The sequence below is a fragment of the Cetorhinus maximus genome, chromosome 20 (genome assembly GCF_964194155.1).
Source record: "Cetorhinus maximus chromosome 20, sCetMax3.hap1.1, whole genome shotgun sequence".
Lineage (NCBI taxonomy): Eukaryota > Metazoa > Chordata > Chondrichthyes > Lamniformes > Cetorhinidae > Cetorhinus > Cetorhinus maximus.
In genome coordinates, this window is record NC_135898.1 from 70850828 (window position 1) to 70871980 (window position 21153).

General features: G+C 43.2%; 1 long non-coding RNA gene across 1 annotated transcript in view; it reads left to right on the forward strand.

Moving 5' to 3' along the window:
• The first annotated feature begins 808 nt into the window (after nt 1–808).
• LOC144694685 (uncharacterized) overlaps nt 809–21153 on the forward strand; it is an 85853-nt gene continuing 65508 nt past the window's right edge. The window contains exons 1-2 of the long non-coding RNA XR_013579810.1: nt 809–874; nt 14680–14818. This is a non-coding gene — a long non-coding RNA (uncharacterized LOC144694685). The remainder of the gene's footprint in view (nt 875–14679; nt 14819–21153) is intronic.

Sequence of the window (21153 nt, forward strand, 5' to 3'; positions counted from 1 at the left end):
GGAGGATGACCAAGGAAGGGAGGAAGGGCTTGTGGGGAAGTGTGGAGCAGTGGCCGGGCAAAGGTGTAAGGGATGTGCAAGCTGCCTGGGAGCCCTTTAAATGTGGTGCCTTGACCTTCGACCCCATGAGGTAACGACGGGGTTGGCGACTCCTGTCTGCCCCGCTGCAAGAATTCGTGAGGTCCTAGTGAATGCATATTTAATGAGCTGAAGAGCGCAAGAATGCGCATAGTCAGCCATCCTTCCCCACAGCACGAATCACTCTTGCTACCGAACTTAGGCTCCAGAATGGAAAATTCCGGCCCTCATAATGTTTTGAAGAAAGTCATGCTGTTTGTTCTATTCTGATGGAACAGCGTCCATACCTTTGGCTGACTATAGCCTTGACATGAGATCCATCTAACGTGTAATAAAACACCTTTAAAACTTTAAAAACATAGTTATGGTAAAGTCTGTTGCTCTAACTACATTGAACCGCACCGAATTGGGCCCATGCAGATTATGTCTTCCTAGATGTTACAGCTAATTTGGATCTAACAAGTGAAAAAAAAAAATCAAACCTGGGAATGAGTCCAGCAGAAATACTGTTTTCTGAGCAGCTTGAATTAGGTTAAGAGAGGGGGAGGAAATCTGATTTTACGTAGGAGGATCACTATGCAGTTCAGAATTTTAAAATCAGTGAGAGACAAATTGGGATAATGCCAATTTGGTATACAGAACAGATTGCTGATTTAAAATACAGATTGTGTTCATACACAAATTAACTATATTTGCAGCATAAAAGCTGCCAGGTTTACAGTGCACAGAACACCCTGCCAGCTGTGGAGCTGCCATCACCAGAAGCAAATGTCTCCCAGCAAAGAAAATGTTAAAGGTAGGTCAGTAGCTTAACTTGAAAGTATATTTTCTACTGAAGTTCCCTTAAAATGGGATATTCTTGTACCAACTAATGAAAACGATAAATGACCAAAAATCAGTAGATTTATACAGAGAACCACCGCACAATTTGGTAAACAACAAAATCACTTAAATCAGTAGACATTGAATAGCTGACAGTCTCTTAGAGAGCCATATATTCTTAAAATCTTCTTACAATCAACTACATAGGTTTCTGGCCTTTTGGTTTTTAGACCCTCCTTCAGCTGCCCACAAAACCGTTAGCTTTCGGGACCCACTATCACTAAGGCTCAAATAAAAGGAAATATGTTGTAAAATGTAATTTTGTCTTTTGAGCTTAATTATGAAACACACACACATTTTTGGCTAAATGTATTAGCCATATTTTTTATCACCTCTGGTGGGAAATCTTGGAAGGGCAGCTCTCAGAGAAGTCCCTCTCAAGTTACATTGGGAAACCCGAACCTAAAATCTACCACGATTAGCAGCATCCAAACCAAACACTCAAAAGATTCACACAGGTAGAATTTCTGCTGTTCTAATATCGATTGTACATTTATTTTCCAAACAGGACACATACCATTAACTAGACAGTTTAGGCGTCGGTTATATTAGCCAAAACACAGGAAGTTAAAGTAAATGCAGGGTCACATTCAGAGTTCATTTCACTGAAACCATTCAGTCTACCAACAAATAGCACTGGTGAGTTTCCTGTTGCTTTTACAGCAAGGATTACTGTGCCCATTAGAGCTAATGCAGTTAGCAAGAGCTGACTGGAACAATCCCAGCCTCCATTAGGTACAGCCCTTCAAATTGCATTAATGAGATAAAGCTGGCTAATCAGGCACGAACAGTGCTTGGGGTGTTGCAGACATGGTTAGTTCAAATAAAAGTTAAGGAACTAATCAAAACCAGGCAACCCTACTGAACAAAATTGAGAGCCCACTAGATTAAATATTTAATTTCAGATATCTTTGCTCATTCTGATCTGCATTATTCTTATGCCGTAATTTCTCTGTGGGTGGTATTTAATGCTCTCCAAGCATCAAGTATGGAGGTGGGGGCATTTAATCGGGCAGGAGGGTGCAGGTAGGTGACCAGCAGCAGGTGAGGGTCTCGCCAGACAGGAACCCCAAAAAAGGAACCCTGTCAGGTTTGCTTGCAGGCCTCCAGTGGGGTCTCTTGTTCAAAGGGTCCTAGCGTTGAAAAGGGCGGGTGTCCACTGAGAACCACTCCCCCGCCCTGTCTTCTGACTCCACTTCTTGCCCAGCCAATGACTCCCCTCCCACGACACTTATCCAGCCCCCACTGTGGCCTGGGTCCCTCCACAATAGGCCCCCTCATACTGCATTGCTGGCAGTTGCCACTGCTCCAGGTGGCGCTGATTGGCAATGAAGAGCTGCCAGTCTCTGATTGGCTGGCAGCTCTTGGGTGAATGGGATTTTGATCCTGGGGTCCTAAATTCTGGGGAAGGCCCAACGCTAACCAGTTAAGTGCCTGATGGGTGCTTTTTGCAGCGGGCCTTCCCCAACAGCGGTGACCTGGAGTTCCCGCCAGCTTTCTAGCTGACAGGCAAGACCCTGTCATCTGGATTAAATTTCTGCCCCATGTGTGATGTATCCTAAACATTGAATAATATACAGTGGAAATGCTGTGCTTTTCCAACATTTACTATTGTCTTTTCTGTTTTTTACCATTTGTATGTTTGCTTTGCTTTTTAATTGTACTTAATTGCAAATATTTCTTTCTCGCAACTACAAATGATCTCTCATTTTTAAAACAGCGAGACTACATTTCTTTGGGGATTCCAACTATAATCCACAAAGTTCAGCCTCTGAAACTGTTCTTCAGAATGCACATAATCTAGGAACGCTGTTGTGTTCCTAATACTGATTTTACCTCTGATATCTTCAAATAGTTGCTCTAATTTCATTCTTTGAATTGGCTTGTATTCAGTAGACATAGAATTGCTGATAGTCTCTTAGAGGCCAAAATATTCTTAAAATCTTCTTACACTCAACTGCATAGGTTTTCTGGCCTTTTGATTTTTAGATCCTCCTTCTACTGCCTAAAATTTTTTTCCTGCAAATTTGTTAAACCTTCTGTATTGTTTTTAAATATTTTCTTTGAACGGGCAACGGGCACAGTAACAAAAACATATTTTCCCTTTTTAGTAATAGCTATAACCTTTGAGATATCATTAACCGTAATGAAACTGGTTAACTTTCTGCTTCAGATGGTGCACTGCGTGGCAGCAACCTGCTTATAATTTGGAACTGACATAGATTCGTCCTGTAGGTTTTGTTTTCCCTTGAGGATTTAATTTATATTGCTATTTACATGCCCTAAATTACTTGCAAGATCTTGCACAGAGTGAAAAAAAAGTGGCCAGAATAATGTGTTGCATAAAAGGAATATTTCAATCACTGTCACATGCAACAATGTGTGGGCATAAATCACAGCAGACAATCATTGTGGTTGCTTGAATACTACACTAGACTGCTCTCCTGAAGTCTTAAATGACACAGCGTGTGTGTCTGTTTGCATTTTGCTTCTCCAAAATCACTACATCTATCAGAGAGTGATATAATCTTTGTTTTAACAGGACTACTTACAGCTCGCTTCATGCATTTTATCTATCCATGATGAATGGAGAAGCTGTCACTAACCAAAAGCTGCTTGATACCTCTGTGAGGTGACATCAAGGGGGATTCCTGAAATGTAACATCCAATTATAAAGGCCACGAGAAAGATATACAAAGATATCAATACAAAATATGTCTCAGGCTCCAGGAATAAGGTAGCGAGTTTATGTCAGTGCAATTGTGTGGGAAATAATATCACAGAATCACACAGTGCAGAAGAGGCCCTTTGGCCCATTGAATCTGCACCGACACGTGAAAAACACCTGACCTACCTACCTAATCCCATTTACCAGCACTTGGTCCATAGCCTTGAATGTTATGACATGCCAAGTGCTAAATCCAGGTACTTTTTAAAGGATGTGAGGCAACCCCCACTCCACCACCCTCCCAGGCAGTGCATTCCAGACCGTCACCACCCTCTGGGTAAAAAAGCTTTTCCTCACATCCCCCCTAAACCTCCTGCCCCTCACCTTGAACTTATGTCCCCTTGTGACTGACCCTTCAACTAAGGGGAACAGTTGCTGTCTATCCACCCTGTCCATGCCCCTCATAACCTTGTACACCTCGATCAGGTCTCCCCTCAGTCTTCTCTGCTCCAACGAAAACAACCCAAGTCTATCCAACCTCTCTTCATAACTTAAATATAATTTATTTGTAACTTCCAATAAAATTTCTATTGCTAACTGCTTTCATATTTTTTAGAAATAAAATAATGAACCAGGATTTTCACCTTCCACATCAGAATGAAATGTTTTCAAAATAATTAGAGTATCTTTCTTTTCAGCCATCTTATTACTTGATTGAAATGGGTATTTTCAATGTGCAAGCCAAAAAATTGCTTTATATTTTATCAAATTATTGTTTCGTTAATAGACCTTAATTAACAGAGAGAAAAACAAATTCAAATTAAATGTAGAGGAAGTCTGCCACATTAGTTCAATACTATAGGTACTGGAGGAAGAAGGAGTATGAGAAAGAAATAAGAAAGATGAAAGAAGAGTTTATTTTTCTTGACCTGGACCAAAAACTATTTTTTTTTTTGCAGGAGAGACAAGTGTAAATAGTATTTTACCTTTAACATTTGCAGTTTCCCACAAAAGCCATATCTGGCTCAAAGACCTATCAATTTACACTGCTTTTACTGTGGTTTGGTTTCTACTTTGGACAGTATTTGGATCTCTCTTCGGGTAATTTGTGGCCTGTTCTGGATTGAGAAGGTTTTCCGTTACTTATGAGTGATCCGGGTCTAACTCTGGTAGGTTTCTTCAAAAACTCCTTTATTTACACTATAATATATTCTAAGCTTCTAAGTAAGTACATCTCTCTCTTGAACAAACAATTCCATCTCCTCTTCTCAGTCTCTTGCACATGACTGCTGATGTCACTGTTACATCATGATACACATCACTATCTCATTACCATAACTATTAAAGCATTATTCCACATCCCCCCTTCAAGTATAATTTGAACTTTTTAAATAACAATCTTAAACTAATTACATTACGTTTTCAAACTTCTGTAACTCTTCTGTACTGTTACAGATTCTATCCAACTCCTACCCTTCCCCACCCCTGTCATAAAGGCTTCAATCTCCCACAGTGTTCTCGGCTCTCTGTGAGGATGTTGTGGATGTATGTGGTTGTTCATATTTTCCCTAGAAGACAAATACAGCAGTGGAGTGGGATAGCAGCTTTCCCAACTGCTGGTAACTGGGCTGTGATCTCTCCGATGACTGAACTGTAAGGGTCGTAAAATTGCAAGGCTGGTTCAAGATAGGAAAGCTCAGGATATGGACAATCACACTCTCTTGAACAGGAAGAGAACAACTAACATTCGCTCTGGAATCTTGAGCACCCTCTTAGCACACCAGAGGAACGCCCGAGAAGATGAAATATATTCAGCTTTGATGAAGAACTGCACAGCTGTATCATTTACATTGCACTGAGGATGAAAGAGGTATTCAATATCTAAGATTTAAATAAATCTGGAAAAAGAGAATAATGAATAAAATCTTGTAGACATTGCAAGATGTGAAGGAATTACGACTTCCCCACTATGTTTAGGGTTCTACTTTCGCTTTCTGTAGATAGTGGAAGCATTGCTACACTTGCTTCAGATTGGTGCTGCTCCGCTGTAGGCAATAGGATGACGGTGGCAGCATAAGAAGATAAAACAACACCATCGTCAACAATGGAATGAATCTCCAGGACTGAATCTAGATGAAGTTCATATATGGAACTCTTCAGCTGTAAAAGCTCTGTAGTTTTGGCCTCTGCTTCTGCAATGAAAGACAGCTTTAGCGGAAGGATGATTTGCTGATGAGATTGAAGTGCGGGCGTCAACTCATTTACACCCAAACTAATAGGCTCTACTGTCCTCTGGCAGTTCGATTCAACTTGGAATCAAACTTTCTGTTCTCCCTGGACAGCTCACTGTGGTCAGCCAGTGATATCCAGTGCATCTCATTGATGGTTTCAGTGAGACAAATATATGAATTTTGCTCTTCAACAGCAAACACAGCTGACTCCTCAAAAAAGACAACAGAGACTTCTTGGCAGTAGATTCAAGGAGTGTAACAATCTCTAGGACCTCATTTTCCAACAGATCACTCATTGGTCTCTTTCTCATAACCTTCTTCAGGAAAGAATCAGTCTAGGTCTAGAAGCTCCTCTAGCGGATGGACTCCATCTTCTTCAGTGCCTTGTATTTCTGCAACTTCCAGCCAGTATACAAAAATAACTAAGAGATTGATAGTGTCCTCCTGGGGTCCAGCGGATGGTGCTTCTGAAATAAAGAATGACTCACTGCTCAATGAATAAACCTCACCAGATGCTGCTGAATCAAAATCTGTCGGTTCATCATCAAAACATGGAAATTCCTCCCTGAATGGTACCTGGCTGTCCTGCTGTAGGACTTTGTCTATTATTTCCAGAATGCCCAGTTGTATATATTCATTTCTGCTCAGTAAAGGTGTGCTTTAATTATGCAAGATATAGAATATCTCGATAATCTATTGCCCCTCGTGACAAAGGGTGGCAGTTATCTGACCTTTTATTTGAAGATCTGTACAGCCAGGGCCTTGCAATTCTTGATGGCTGAATGTCTACTGTTTTGAGTTTTTCCAAATGGTTATCCAGTACTCTAACACTGACTCTAGTATCGAGTTTGAACTCAGTTTTAAAGCCTTTCGGCAGAATCGTCCCAGGTTTGCACTAACTGCGGTAGCAGGCGGGAAAAAGGACGTTTTATGCACCGGCCGCAATGGCGGCTTTTCATGTCGTATCGTCCTAATCCCGCCTCATTAATTGTGTATTCCTGGGAAACACGCCGTTTCAACTGCGGACGGGCTCTCATTTGCCCACCATGCCATCACCTTACTGCTTCATCACGCCAGGCGCCATATTTAAAGTGCAACCATGCGCACACCTTTCAGTGCTCCCAGCCTACGAATGCTGCAATGGAGACATGGCCCCGAAAGGCAAGAAGACTGCAGCCTCCCTGGTTTAGTGACATGTCCTTTGAGTGCCTTTTAGGCGCAGAGAAGGCCCACCGTGATGTCCTCTACCCTCACTGTGGGCGAAGACCAGCATGCAAGGTCACCAACCCAGCATGGGAGGCGGTGGCAGTGGTGGTCAGCGCCAATGTCCTGAAAAAGAGGACAGCCACCCAGTGCCACAACAGGATAAATGCTCTCATCCATTCCACCAGGATAAGTCACTCTTCGTTCTCAACTCAGACTCACAAACCCATCATACATCCACAGGGATCTCACACCTCAAGGGACAACACCACTAACTCACACACACCCTCACATCTTCCTTAGGCCCATATCCTCTCAAGCTCACATCCTCATCACTTCCATGGTTCTGGTCACTACACAAACATTCCATGCTGTGCCCTGTGCCCTGCTCTCACACTCTCTCCATCTGTTTTCATGCAGGAGAAGCTGGCTCACAACAGGAGAGAAAGGTCCCAACCCAGGGGTGGAGTGGCCCACATTAGGCCCCTCATTCACTTTGAGATGAGGATGTGGACCCTTGCTGCGGCGACAGTGAGGTCGGTGGTGAACACCCTCATAAGGATCCTGCACCACATCATCCCTCTCTCAACGCAACTGTGAGTGCTCTCTCTCCTGCTTTTGACTCTGCTGCCATGCACTAATTATCTCTACTTCAGTTCACAGGGAGCTCTACCAAGTGACCGACACCCTTAGCCAGCCAATCCCTCAGCATTGTCCACATCATCGCCTCCAGCCAAGAGGAATCCTCCTCCATTGAAGAGCTGGAAATAAGCAGCCTGGAACACCTGTCTCAGTGCTCACCCACATCCTCCACCAATGCTGAGACACACACATTGGTGGGATATAAATCTAGAGCAGGCTCGGGTTCACAATTTGGTGGTCACCGCACGGACACGTATCCGCAGCAGGAGGAGACAGGTTCAGCTGAGTTCCCTGGCACTCGCAGGATTGCTAGGGAGGAGGCTTCTATGAGGTCCGAGTCTGATGACGAGCCTCTGGATTTGGCTATTCAACTCTTCCTGGAGAGTCAACAGAAGGCGGGGGAACATCACGCCGAGCTGTTGGAAGCCCTCAACAGAATGGCACTCGAGTTGGAGGAGTGTGTCCGCCTGCTCTCTGATGAAGTGGTGCCTACATGTATGGAGGTCTCCATGGGGAGGATGATGGATGCCATGGAGACCCTGGTTCACCAGAATGTGGAGATGCACGCAGCCCTGCACTCCATCGCGGTAGCCATGAGTGAGTTCCTGCAGTGGCAATGTGAGAGGGAAACGGGGCACCTCAATGTCCCCCGAGGTGCTCCTTCCCCTCAAGGAGTCAGGCCGGGGCCCTCGGGAGCCCGAAGGGAGGAGGAGCGGCAACTGGTCACCACTGGGTCATCCACTCAGGAATCTCAGAGGTTGTCCTCTCCCCGAGTCCCCTTTGCCTGTGACCCCCTCAATCTCATCCCCTGTCATCGCAGAGGAGCAGCTGACCCACAGGAGGACAGCTAAAGCAAGCCAGGGTCCCCAAAGCCTCAGCTCTCAAGAGGACCCACACCAAAGTCATCAGAGTCAACAAGGCCAACCATTGCACAGGCTGTCTCCGCCCCTGCTGCAGATGTCAGGACAGCACCTAGAAGTCTAAGGCATTCAAAAGTTAAGAAATTCCGATCACAGTTGGTTGCACAGGTGAACACATTTTGTCACTTTACAGTCTGAAAATATATTCTTTTTCACTGAATAATGTGCAATGATGTCTTTCAGCTTCATTGATAGGCTTTGCGGCCCCCTGACGAGCAGTTCAGCTACATGCACCCAGCCCACGAGTGATTCTGGAGGGAGAAGTGTGTGTGTGGCAGGGCCTTTTGGAGCCTTCGTGCAAGCACTCTCCCACGCACGCAGATCCTTGCTGCATCTCACACATCTCAATGTCCTGAGCACCTTCAATGCTGCCTTTTGGGGTTCTCTTTCAGTTGTCTATCTGAGCTGACCTACATCTCCGCCCACCCACTGATCGCACTCCCATGCGGCATCTGATCTCGCCCACCACGCCTCTCATTTTACTTTTGATTTAGCAAGCATGGTAGTACTACAGTTTTTCTTGCGCTCCCCTGTACTTTCCCCTCCCCCAGTCACCCATTTCCTTTCCCCCATCACTGTTGACCCCCCCTGGCATCACCTTCCACCTCCTCACCATGACCTACCAGCCACAAACCTTTTCTTTTGGGGATGTCCAGGTGAACGTGCATGTTCCCTTCCTTCCCAAAAATCCCACCCCAATCCACATTAACCTCTTTGACTTCCTTCCCACCCCCAGGGTCCGTGTCTGCCTCGGAGTCCCCACCAACAACCCTCACCGTCCCTGCTACCTATACCATCACCCCTTCACCCTCCCGCCCTACCGCCTCACTCTGTCCTTGGTTATTCTCACCATTCCCTCTTCCCACACCCACCCTCGGTTCGCTCCCCAGGAGGCAGTCATGGACTCAACAGAGCCCTCCCTTGCACGTTCTCCTGGAAATCCTTCCCCCACCTTGGAACTCCTCCTCCCCCGACCTTGGAAATCCTTCCCCCACCTTGGTGGTACTCTGTCCCCCACCTGGAACTCCTTCCCCTCTACGAACTGCTTCCTACCTCCGAAATCCTTCCCTTACATCTTCCTCCCCTCTTACACCTATCTCCCCAGTTGGCATCTTCTCCCCCCACGCCCCCTCCTCTCCCTGTACTCCCTACCCCCCCCAACCTCACCCAACACCTTCGTACCCCCCCGCAACATTACTGCCCCTGACACCTTCGTTTCCCCCCCTCCCAACCTCATCTTTCCCGGACACCTATGTTTTCCCCCACCCTGAACCTCATCCCCCTCCGACAGACCTTCCTCTCCCAGTCGATCCTAGACCTTGAGCTCCCATCCCCGGTACATCTTCCTGTCCCAAACACAGCTGGACCTTCCTCTCCACCCCCTCGACAATAATCCGTTGTGAGTAGCCACTCAATGGCGACTTTCCATCTTTCGTGAGGTGCTGCGCGGCAGAGCCATATCTATGAGTATCCACCCAGCATGCGATGGACTTTTCTCCAGGGTCCCATTGCTGTTGGGCTCTGGAATATTCCGCTCCTCAGATGTCTGCGACGTGAGCAAGGCCCTGATGGTAAGTCCCGACTCCTGCATGTCAACGTTTTTTGCAGGGGCTTGTTTTACTGCCCACGTGGGGGTATAATTCCGGTGGAATGGACTTATAATGATATGCAGATGTTTTATAATGAGGTTCTCGACGTCCAATAACGGGAAACGCAGCCAACCATTGATAGGCAGAGCGGACAATTGCAAACTGGTTTCATGACATCGTGGAACCGATTTTGGCTTTCTCGCCATATTATCCGCTCATGCCGCCAAACACGTCTGATGCCAGTGGGCACAAAAAAATTCCACCCTTTAACTTCTAAAGCTACTGACCAAAGTTTTTGTTCTTGATCCTTATTTCTCTGAGGAAATCTGCATTCAAATTTCTTTCCTTACTCCCAGTTTCCTGGATTGTCTTCTTTCATAGACACTCTCTTGCTTTCTTCCTTTAATTGTGTATTTAGATTTGCAGAACTGCTTTTAGTGTCCTGCACTGGAAACACTCCGCTCATCCTGCTGGGCAATTTTGCCTTCCGTGCTGCTTTTTAGTTCTGCAGCATGGGCACTTTAACATGGCCACTGCAGGGTTTCCTGCTCTTTCCCCCGTTTTGGCGGGCTTTTGAGTGGGCGGGGTTGCCGAATTTGGGCCTACCCAACTAACAGACTCATCCGAAGTTTCAGTATTTCCATGGGTTACGGCCCAATTTTGCCTAAGTTCAGCCTGCCTCGTGTATTGAACTGTTTCTTACAGTGTTAGGTCATCTTTTGTCTGCATAAAAATCTGACAGCTTTTTATCACAGACTCCAATAATTAATACGGTCACAAATAAGTTCATCTTTCAATGCATCATATGTGCAACAAATGGCTAACCTATACAGGTTTGTAAGGAAGAACTCAATGGATTCCCCTGGTCTTAGGGATCTCTGATTGAACCGCACTCACTCAATTACGAGATTCTGTTTTGGGTTCAAATATGCATCGAATGCTTTCAAGATCATTGCAAAATCTGCAGAGGCCTCTTCTACCTCCTGTCTCAGGAGGATATCATCAGCAATGGGCCCCACTGCACACAAGAGTAAACTAACTCGGTGCTTCTTCTCTTTGACATGCAAACCCGATGCTGCTCAATACCTCAGGAAGTGCTTTTTCCACAACCCCGAATGCTGGCTTCTTTGTGGGCCTTTGAGACTTACAAATGGCTGTGGAAGGGGCTGTGACTGCTTAACTGGTGCTAACATCGTTACCGATTCTCATTGTGCCTCCCACTAAGATAAATCTTCTGGTTCTTCCTTTGAAGAAGTTTTCTTCCGATTTCTCCCTGTGGGTGTTCTGTTGATGGCACCAAATAATTGTCAGATTGGTGTCATCACTGCTGCCACCCTGGTTTATGGTTTGGTTTCCACTTTGAATAGTATTTGGATCTCTCTTCAGGTAACTTGTGGCCTGTTCTGTATTGATAAGGTTTCCCACTACATATGGGTGGCTCTGGTAGATTTCTTCAAAAGCTCCTTTATTTACACTATAGTACATTCTAAACTTCTAGGTAAATACATCTGATTCTTGTGCAAACTATTCAATTTTTTTTCTCAGTCCCTTGCACATGATGTCACTGTTACAACATGATACACATCACTATCTCATTACCATATCTATTAATCCATTATTCTACATTTACATCTCCCTGTATAAGCCAGAATATTCATAAATTTCTAGGGATTGGAAACATGATCAGCAATTTGTTGTTAAGCTAAATAACCTCTCACTTTGTTGTTGAATCAATTCGATAGCTTGTTGCTGGTCAAGAAGAAATCACTTGTATGCTGAACACAAATATCTGTGCACCATTGTATAATTAACAAATCCTTGGTCTTAATGCTGAGGGTTTTGGATAATGTATCTTCGGATGGTTTCAAAATTTGGTGATTCATGAAGGATAGTTCACTAATGTAAACCAGTCTTCCCTATCCTGGTAACTGATTTGGAATAATCCCCACTTTCTCCCTGCACACCTGTAGATCAGTTAGCACTGTTTTTTGAAGGCCAGCAGAACCATCACAAAATGGTAAGTAATTCATGTCTGTCTACTTAGGGAATAGGAGTTTTTATGCCTGTGCCAGCTCTTTCAAACAGCAATTCAATTAGTCCCACTCCCCTGCTCTTCCCTGTATCCTGGCACTTTCTCCTCCTTCACACATCTCTCTACCGTAATTCTTTTTGAAGTTTACTGCTGAATCTGTATCTACCACCCCATTCAGCCATACAGGGACTCGATCGCTGCTGGTCGAGTGATGGGAATACAATGGCAATAGCAAAACATGTGTTGAGTCATTTTGCCACTCTGCAAATGCATTGTTCTTTTTTATTTAGGTGCATAAACATCCAATATGCATATGGGACAAATTCAAATCTTGAAAATAAGATACCCAACTGTTCATTTTGGATCATTTGTGGTTCCAATTAATTTGTGCACAGCTGCTGATATCTCAATCATTATTACAACCATGGACAATCTTTGATTATATGGGCATAGGAGGCCTGTCCAGAACAGAAATGACAGCATCCTGAAAATAAATAAAATTACAAATGAAAAATCATGGTTATTGTAACCCCTGCCATTGGTTCTATTTCATTAAATTGCAGCTAGGTGTGTGGTAAGACTTGAAAAATAAGCATTGGAATATAGGGACAGGAGTAGGCCATTTAGCTTTTCAAGCATGCTATTCAATGAGATCACGGCTAATCTGTGACCTCACTCCATATACTCATCTTTGCCCCATATCCCTTCAAATGTTTGGTTCTCAAAAATCTCAGATTAAAAATTAACAATGGACCAATAGCTATTTGTGAAAGAGAGTTCCAAACTTCTGCTATCCTTTGTGTGTAGTACCTCATTCCTGAAAGCTCTAGCTCTGACTGTTAAGCTATTTCCTGGAGTCCTGGACTTTGCAACTATTTGCCCTGTTTGTTCCTTGATCAATTCACCCCTTAGGCTTCTAAAATCCATAATATCATTCACCATGAAACAAGACTACCTCTGCCTTTCACTTTCTGGTACCAGGAATTTATGAATTATTTGCAACCACTTGGCCAGTGGTGGTGGGGCACAGAGTGTGGGGAAGAAAGAACTTGGACATTATTCCCATGTATTGTACCCTCACCATACGAGTGATTGATTCATTTTTGTCTGCAAATGTGTTGCTGTTGCATAGACATCAGGCGTCTGTGTTTACACATTTGTAAGATTCTCATTAGTGCTTAGAATTTGTAACCATTATTTATTAAATTCAGTCTTTGCTTAAGCAAGCCAGGAATACTGAAGCTCACTTCGGCGTTGTCTGTTTCCTAAAGCTGTCAGAAAGGAATGCCTTAATTAGCCAAACTTTTATGCTTGATGGCATCTGTTGTTATTTCTCTTCAATTAAAAAAACATGATTCTATACTTCCATGAAACTAGAGGTTCTTCTGCATCTTGCTCAGAAGTTCATTTGACACTGGCAGTTTCACTGCCACATGAGTCGATATTATTCTCCCTTTGGAACTGTCCCTGCTTTGAATCATAGCAGAATATTGAGCAAAGTGCTAGTTCCCCTCTTAATTTGAAGATTCTGTAAATATATATTTTGGATTGTATTACTTGAATTGGTTGCCTTTATTGCCACTCCACATTGGATCTGTGGTCGAGTTTTTTTCAACCCTTGTTGTTTATTTTCATTACATACATATTCTTTCTGTTTAACTCCTGTGCATTTAATTTGCTGGAACTGTCAAATATATTTGCCCTAACCTTTAAGTAGGAAGTGTCTGGTACATTTAAGTAGAAGTGTTTAGTACCATTCATTATGAAGACATTCAAATGTTCTCAGTGGGGGTTAAACTCAGGAAAGCACTTGTTTCTGCACTTTTACAGCTTATATTTATTTTCGCCCTTGGAATCTGTATTTGCTAACAAGAATACAAATTGGTTCTTCACTGAACATCTACATAAAATATCATGCTAAGCAGAAAATAATTGACGTGTAAACATCTGTGGTTTATATAAGTCACAAAAAAGAAAAACAATGTTGACAATTGAAGGGCATTGCAGATAGTTTGCAGTATAAAAGGTTTTTGTGTGCCTGCATGAAAGTGCTAACTGTAGCTCAGTTGTAGTACTCCTACCTCTAAGCCTGAAGGTTGTGGGTTCAAGCCCCACTCCAAAGACTTGCATACATAATAAAGGCTCATGCTTAAGTGCAGTGCTGTTGGAGGTGCCACCTTTTGAATGGAATGTTACAGGGCTCGTGACTGCCCTCTTGGTAAAGGATGCCACGGCACTATTTTGAAGAAAAGCAATGGGTATGTCCCTGAACTCCTGACCAATATTTATCCCTCAAACAACATTTTTAAAAGAAAAAGCAGATTATCATTATTAACAGATTATTAATGTCATTACACGTTGCTGTTTATGGAACTTTGCTGTGCACAAATTGACTGTAGCTGCTGGGTTTATCCTGCTTCCCTTTTTTGGACAGGAGTGGAACATTTACAATGCTCTCATCTTCTGACACCACTCCTACATCAAAGCAGAATTGAAGATTGTGACCAGAGACTCCGCAATTTCCATCCTTACTGCCGTCAGCAACCTAGGAATTTATATCCCATTCAGACTAAGTGAGTTTCCTACTTTAAATGTTGCCAACCTTTTAAATACCTTCCCTTCATCTATTTTTATCTTTTACATCCTTCCCGCTATTTGATGGCTTATAGTATAAATCCACAGTGTCAAAGCCCTTCTGTTGTTCCTTAATTCAAAGTGGATAGATTTCAGAAAAAATGCAAGACGGCCTAAGTTATCTCCAATGCTCTATCACTGCCACTCTGTTCTTTTGGCAGCAATTGCAGTTCTCCTCTGTGAGATGTCTCTGCCAACTTTTTCTCCCGACAGCAGCTTAATCAATAAATGGCAAAACCACCAATGAAGGCAAATCAATTTGTTTAATTAGTTGATCATGTGTTTTCCACATATATGTCTCTGGAATGCAGTAGTTTTTATTTACTGGACTACAAAGCAATTTTGGAAGAAACTTCCATACCTTTCCCGTCACTTTGAAATTCCCTTTAGTGTGTGAGCACCACTTTCAAGATGAGATGAATGTTCATTATGTATGCTTTCTTTCTGTAATGATGGTGCTTTTTTGGATTGTTCTTGTGTAGGCAGTTGTCTTCTCTACTTGAGATTTATCATTATTGTTTGTTAGGGCGTCTGCAGACATAAAGGAAATGTGACTCATCTGTTTAGTAAATCTTAATGTATGCTTCTTTTGTTTACTTTACATTGGGGAATTCTGAATTAGCTTCAGTGCAGGATGCCTCAATTAACCTCAAATATAGTATCTACATTTATTGCATCTACTGTAGAATAATGCCAAAATCTTCCCTTCCAGCTGATTGAAGTCTACTTGTTAAACATATGATAGACTCTTCACCTGCTTCATGGAAAATATTATATAAAAAAAACCCAAAATTCTACAGAAGCTAGAAATCAAAAAAAGATAGAAAATGCTAGAAACATTAGGAACAAAGAAACTAGAGTTGGCCATTCAGCCCAATCGAACCTGCACCGCCATTCATGATCATGAATGATCATGGCTGATCATCAACCTCAATCCCACTTGCCTGCATTATCTCCTTATCCCTTAATGTCAATAGTCTCCAGAAATCTAACAATTTCTGTTTTGAACACGTTCAATGATTGAACTTCCACAGCCCTCTGGAGTAGAGAATTCCAAAGTTTTACCACCCTCTGAGTGAAGAAATTCCTCCTCGTCTCAGTCTTAAATGGCCTACCCTTTATCCTAAGATTATGTCCCCTGGTTTTTGATTCACCAGCCGGGTGAAACATCTTATCTACATCTACCCTGTCATGCCCTATATGAATTTTGTAAGTTTCAATGAGGTCACCCCTCATTCTTCAAAACTCAAGAGAACACAGACCGAGTCTCCCCAATCTCTCCTCCTAAAACAATGCCACCATCCCAGGGATTAATCTGGTGAACCTCTGTTGTACTCCCTCTATGGCAAGTATATCCCTCCTTAGATAAGGGGACCAAAGCTGTACACAATACTCTAAGTGAGATCTCACCAAGGTTCAACTGCAGCAAGACATCTTTACTCCTGTACTCAAATCTCTGTGTGATGAAGGCCAACATACCATTCGCCTTCCTAAATGCTTGCTGTACCTGCATGCTAACTTTTAGTAACTCATGAACAAGGACACCCAGGTCCCTTTAGACATCAACACTTTCCAACCTCTCATGATTTAAGAAATATTCTGCCTTCCTGTTTTTTCTGCCAAAGTGAATAACTTCACAGTATATTCCATCTGCCGTGTTCAAGGCCATTCACTTAGCCTGTCCAAGTCCTCTTGAAGCCTCCTTCCATCCTCCTCACAACTTACATTCCCACCTAGTTTTGTGTCATCAGCAAATTTGGAAATAATACAATTGGTCCCCACATCCAAATTATTTATATAAATTGTGAACAGCTGTGGACCTAGCACTGATCCTTGCAGTACCCCACTTGTAACAGTCTGCCATCCTGAGAATGCTCCATTTATTCCTACTCTCTGCTTTCTGTCTGCTAACCAATTCTCAATCCATATTAGTATATGTTCCCCAATCCCATGTGCTCTAATTGAATTTATTAACCTCCTGTGTAGGACCTTATCAAAGGCCTTCTGAAAATCCAAATACACCACATCTGCTGGTTCTCCTTTATCAATGCTACAAGTAATATCCTCAAAAAACTCCAACAAGTTTGTCAAACATGATTTCCCTTTCATGAATCCGTGTTGACTCTGCCCAATTTTACCATTCTTTTCTAAAAGTCCAGTTATCACATCCTTTATAGTAGACTCTAACATTTTCCCTCTTCCTCACTTAATAAATAGTGGGGTTACATTTGCTACTTTCCAGTCTACAGGAACCTTCCAGAATCTATTGAAATTTGAAATATAACCACCAATGCATTCACTATCTCTCTAGCCACACCCTTCAATACTGGGATGAAGCTCATCTGGTCCAGGGGATTTATCAACCTTCAATCCAGTCAACATTTCAGATACTACCTCTTTTACTAATACTAATTTCTTTTAGTTCCTCAGTTTCACAGGTCCCTGGGTCATCTAGTATATCTGGGAGATTTTCTCTTCTTCTGTGAAGACAGACACAAAGTAACAGTTTAGTTCCTCCGCCATTTCCTTGTTCTCTACTATAAATTCTCCAGTCCCCACCTGCAATGGGCCCACATTTGTCCTAGCTAATCTTTTCCTTTTCACATACCTAAAGATGCTTTTACGGTCTGCCTTTATGTTCCTCAATGGTTTGCATTCATATTCTCTCTTCCCTTTCTTCATCAGTTTCTTGGTCATCCTTTGTTGGATTCCAAATTGCTCCCAATCTTCAGGCTTACCACTTTTTCTGGCATCCTTATAAGCCACTTCCTTTGATCTAATGCAATCTTTAACTTATTTCTTTAACCATGGTTGATTTACCTTTCCCTTTGGGTGTTGGTGCCTTAGAGGAATGTATATCTGTTGTAGACTGTGTAGTATTTTTTTTAAATACTAGGCATTGCCTGTCTACCACCAAATCTTTTAGTTTATTCTCCCAATCCAACTTGCCCCTCATACCTTCATAATTTCCTTTCTTCAGATTTAAGGCCCTAGTTTCAGAATGAATTATGTTGCATTCAAGCTCAATGCAAAATTTTATCATATTATGGTCACTATTTCCCAAATGTTCCTTTACAGTAAGGTTATTAATAGGCCCTTTCTCATTACACAACACTAAATCCAAAATAGTCCGAACCCTAGTTGGCTCCTCAATGTACTGCTCCATAAACCTATCTCATACATATTGCAGGAATTCCTCTTCCGGAGCATTCGTGCTGCTTTGGTTAACCCAATCTGTAGATAAATTGAAGCCGCCCATTATTACTGTATTACCCATATAAATGCATCTCTAATTTCCTGACTTATATCATGCTCAACATTAGAACTAGTTTGGTGGCCTATAAGCAATGTTTGCTGTCCCTTGCTGTTTTTTAGCTCCACCCAAACTGATTCTACATATTGATCCTGCAATCTAAGATCCTCTTACTAATGTACTGATCTCATTCCTTATTAAAAGTGCTACCCTACCTCCTTTTTGTTTTTGCCTATCCCTCCTAAATACCTAAAATCCTTGGATATTCAGTTCCCAATATTGGTCACCCAGTGGTCACGTCTCTGTAATGGCAACTAAATCATACCCATTTACCTCAATTTGTGCATTCAAATCATCAACCTTTTTGCGGGTACTACATGCATTCAGATAGAGAGCCCTTAATTCTGCTTTATAAAAATTTTTCTCTATTCTGATCCTGGTTGATGCTTGTTTATGCTTCATCTGTCTTCTATTTTTGCTTTCTGCTTTTCTACTTTTTTCTACCAATTTTGCTTCCCTCCAATCTCAGCTCCTTCTCAGGTTCCATCCCCCTGCCAATCTAGTTTAAACCCTCCCCAACAGCACTAGCAAATCTGCCTGTGAGGATATTAGTCCCAGTCCTGCTAAGATGCATCCCATCCATCTTGTGCAGGTCCCACATGCCCCAGAACCAGTCACAAGGTCTCAGAAATCTGATGTCCTCACTCCTACACCAGTTCTCAAGCCACGTGTTTAATCGCTCAATTCTTCTACTATGCTCACTAGCACATGGGACTGGAAGTAATCCTGCTTTAAAGGTCCTGCTTTTCAATCTCCTTCCTAGCTCCCTGAAATCTACTTTCAGGACCTCAACTCCTTCCTACCTAAGTGATCGGTACCAACGTGCACCACAACCTCTGGCTGTTCACCCTCCTCCAAAAGCATGTCCCGCAGTTGCTCCGTGACATCCTTGCCCCTGGCACCAGGGAGGCAATACATCAACTACAGCCGCAGAAAAGCCTGTCTGTTCCTCTAACAAATGAATCCCCTATCGTTATGGCTCTTCCCTCTTCTTCCTCCCCTCCTGTAGCTGAGCCACTGTGGTGCCATGAACTTGGGTCTGACTGCACTCCTGCAAGGAGCCAAAGCACTCACCAGTATCCAAAATGGAAAACCGATTAGTGAACAGGACCTCAGGGGACTCCTGCACTACCCGCCTGGTTCTCTTGGACTGCTTGGCAGTCACCCATTTCCTTTCTGCCTCCATGCCCCTAACCTGCAGTGTGACCACCTCTCAGAACATGCTATCCGCCCGGCTCTCAGCCTCGCGGATGCACCACAGTGACTCCAGCTGCCACTCAAGTTCCAAAAGCTGGAGCTCAAGTTTCTGCAGCTGGTGAAGCTTTCTGCACATGTGGTCGTGTAGGTTACCGGTAGCATTCACAACTTTTCACACACTACAGGACATGCATTCCATGCAACTGAGCTGCCCCTGCCATGTCTTAACTTTATATCACTTATATTAACTTTATTTTACTTTGGTTTACTTACACTAACTTTACTTAATAAACCTTACAACCATTGATAAATCCAATTAACACTTTATGAGTTGCAATAAACCTCACTCAAAGCACCTCTTTCCCCCCGTGCACTGAATTCCCATGAACCTAATTTGCTACTTACTCGACTTCCATCTCATTAGCTTGTTTAGTTTCCTGCTTCAATAATTAACACCAATTGAACCAACTACTTTCAGCTGATTGACAGATATCTGCCACGACCAGGTAGTTCCCTCTTTAACAAGGGAATCTAACTTACTTGAAGGTTGTTAGTTCTGTGTCAAAGCTTGACTCTTAATCAATATATAAATGTGAAAAAGATTTAACAGAACTTACCATGTCAACCTAATTTGCTACTCACTCAGTCTCTGTCTCACTCAGGCGTAGTCTTCTGTCTCCTCATGCGCCCTTTCAGCAGGTCAGGAAGCACCTGTGGAGGGAGAAACAGGTATAATGGTTGAACTTTCCCCTAGGCATCAGGAACCTGACATTGGGACAATACGTGGGTCCCGAGCTCAGGCCAGCACAGCTTTACATGAGGCAGGCTCCTAATTGGCTGCCACCACTTTCACCAGGTGGGTCCTGGGGCAGGAGGCCCAATGAGAGGGCCTGCGGTAGTGGCCGGCCAGCAGCCCCATCAGGAGGGTAGACGCTGCTGAGGCAGAATGGCAAACACCAGGGCATCTAAAAATGGTGACAGTCTACTAAAAATTTTAAATTAAAGAGGGCCCATAGTTAGGGCTGTGCTGCTCATTTATTGGGGCAGAGAAAATGCATGATGGCCCTGGCCTGGAGGCGGGACAACACAGTGACTCATCTGAGGGTGATCATCTGTCCCGGATTTCCCGGGACTTCTCCGTATTTGAGGCACTCGTCCCATGTCCCAGGTTGTCTGCGTCTGGAACGCTGTTTGTCCCATATTCTCCATTATCAAATTTCATGCATAAGCAGTACACATCTCCGCTGCACTAGACTTTCCTCCTGGTGTCCCGTTGGCAAGCTGCCAGACTCGCCAGAACCCTTCCCCCTGCTCGGGTGCCAAAGTGTCCCTTAATTTATGAATTGGTTATCTTGACTCTTGATGCAAAACTATCTGAATTTCCCCACAACCACCTTTCCTCCTTCATGATAAATTTCAGCCCATGTTTCAAGTCAATGTCCTTTTATCAGATATGCAATAATTTAGAGATTTAACAGTTTATAAGCAAGTACAGAGCCAGGGAAAAAGGTTTGAGATGTTGGGGGATGGTACAAGGTAAGAACCAAAGGGAAGCTTTGTGATGTGGTGGAAGGTAGGAGTGATTAAAAGACAAAAGGGATGATGGTGCAAGACAAAATGGGAGTGGGAATGGGACAGGTAAACAAACAAAAGATGAGTCTACAGGAGGTATAAATGGAAACGGCAGGACCATCACCAGTACCTGCTAATCTGCAATGATTATGATCTAAAGTTGGAACACAACGATGAGGCTGGAAGGATTAA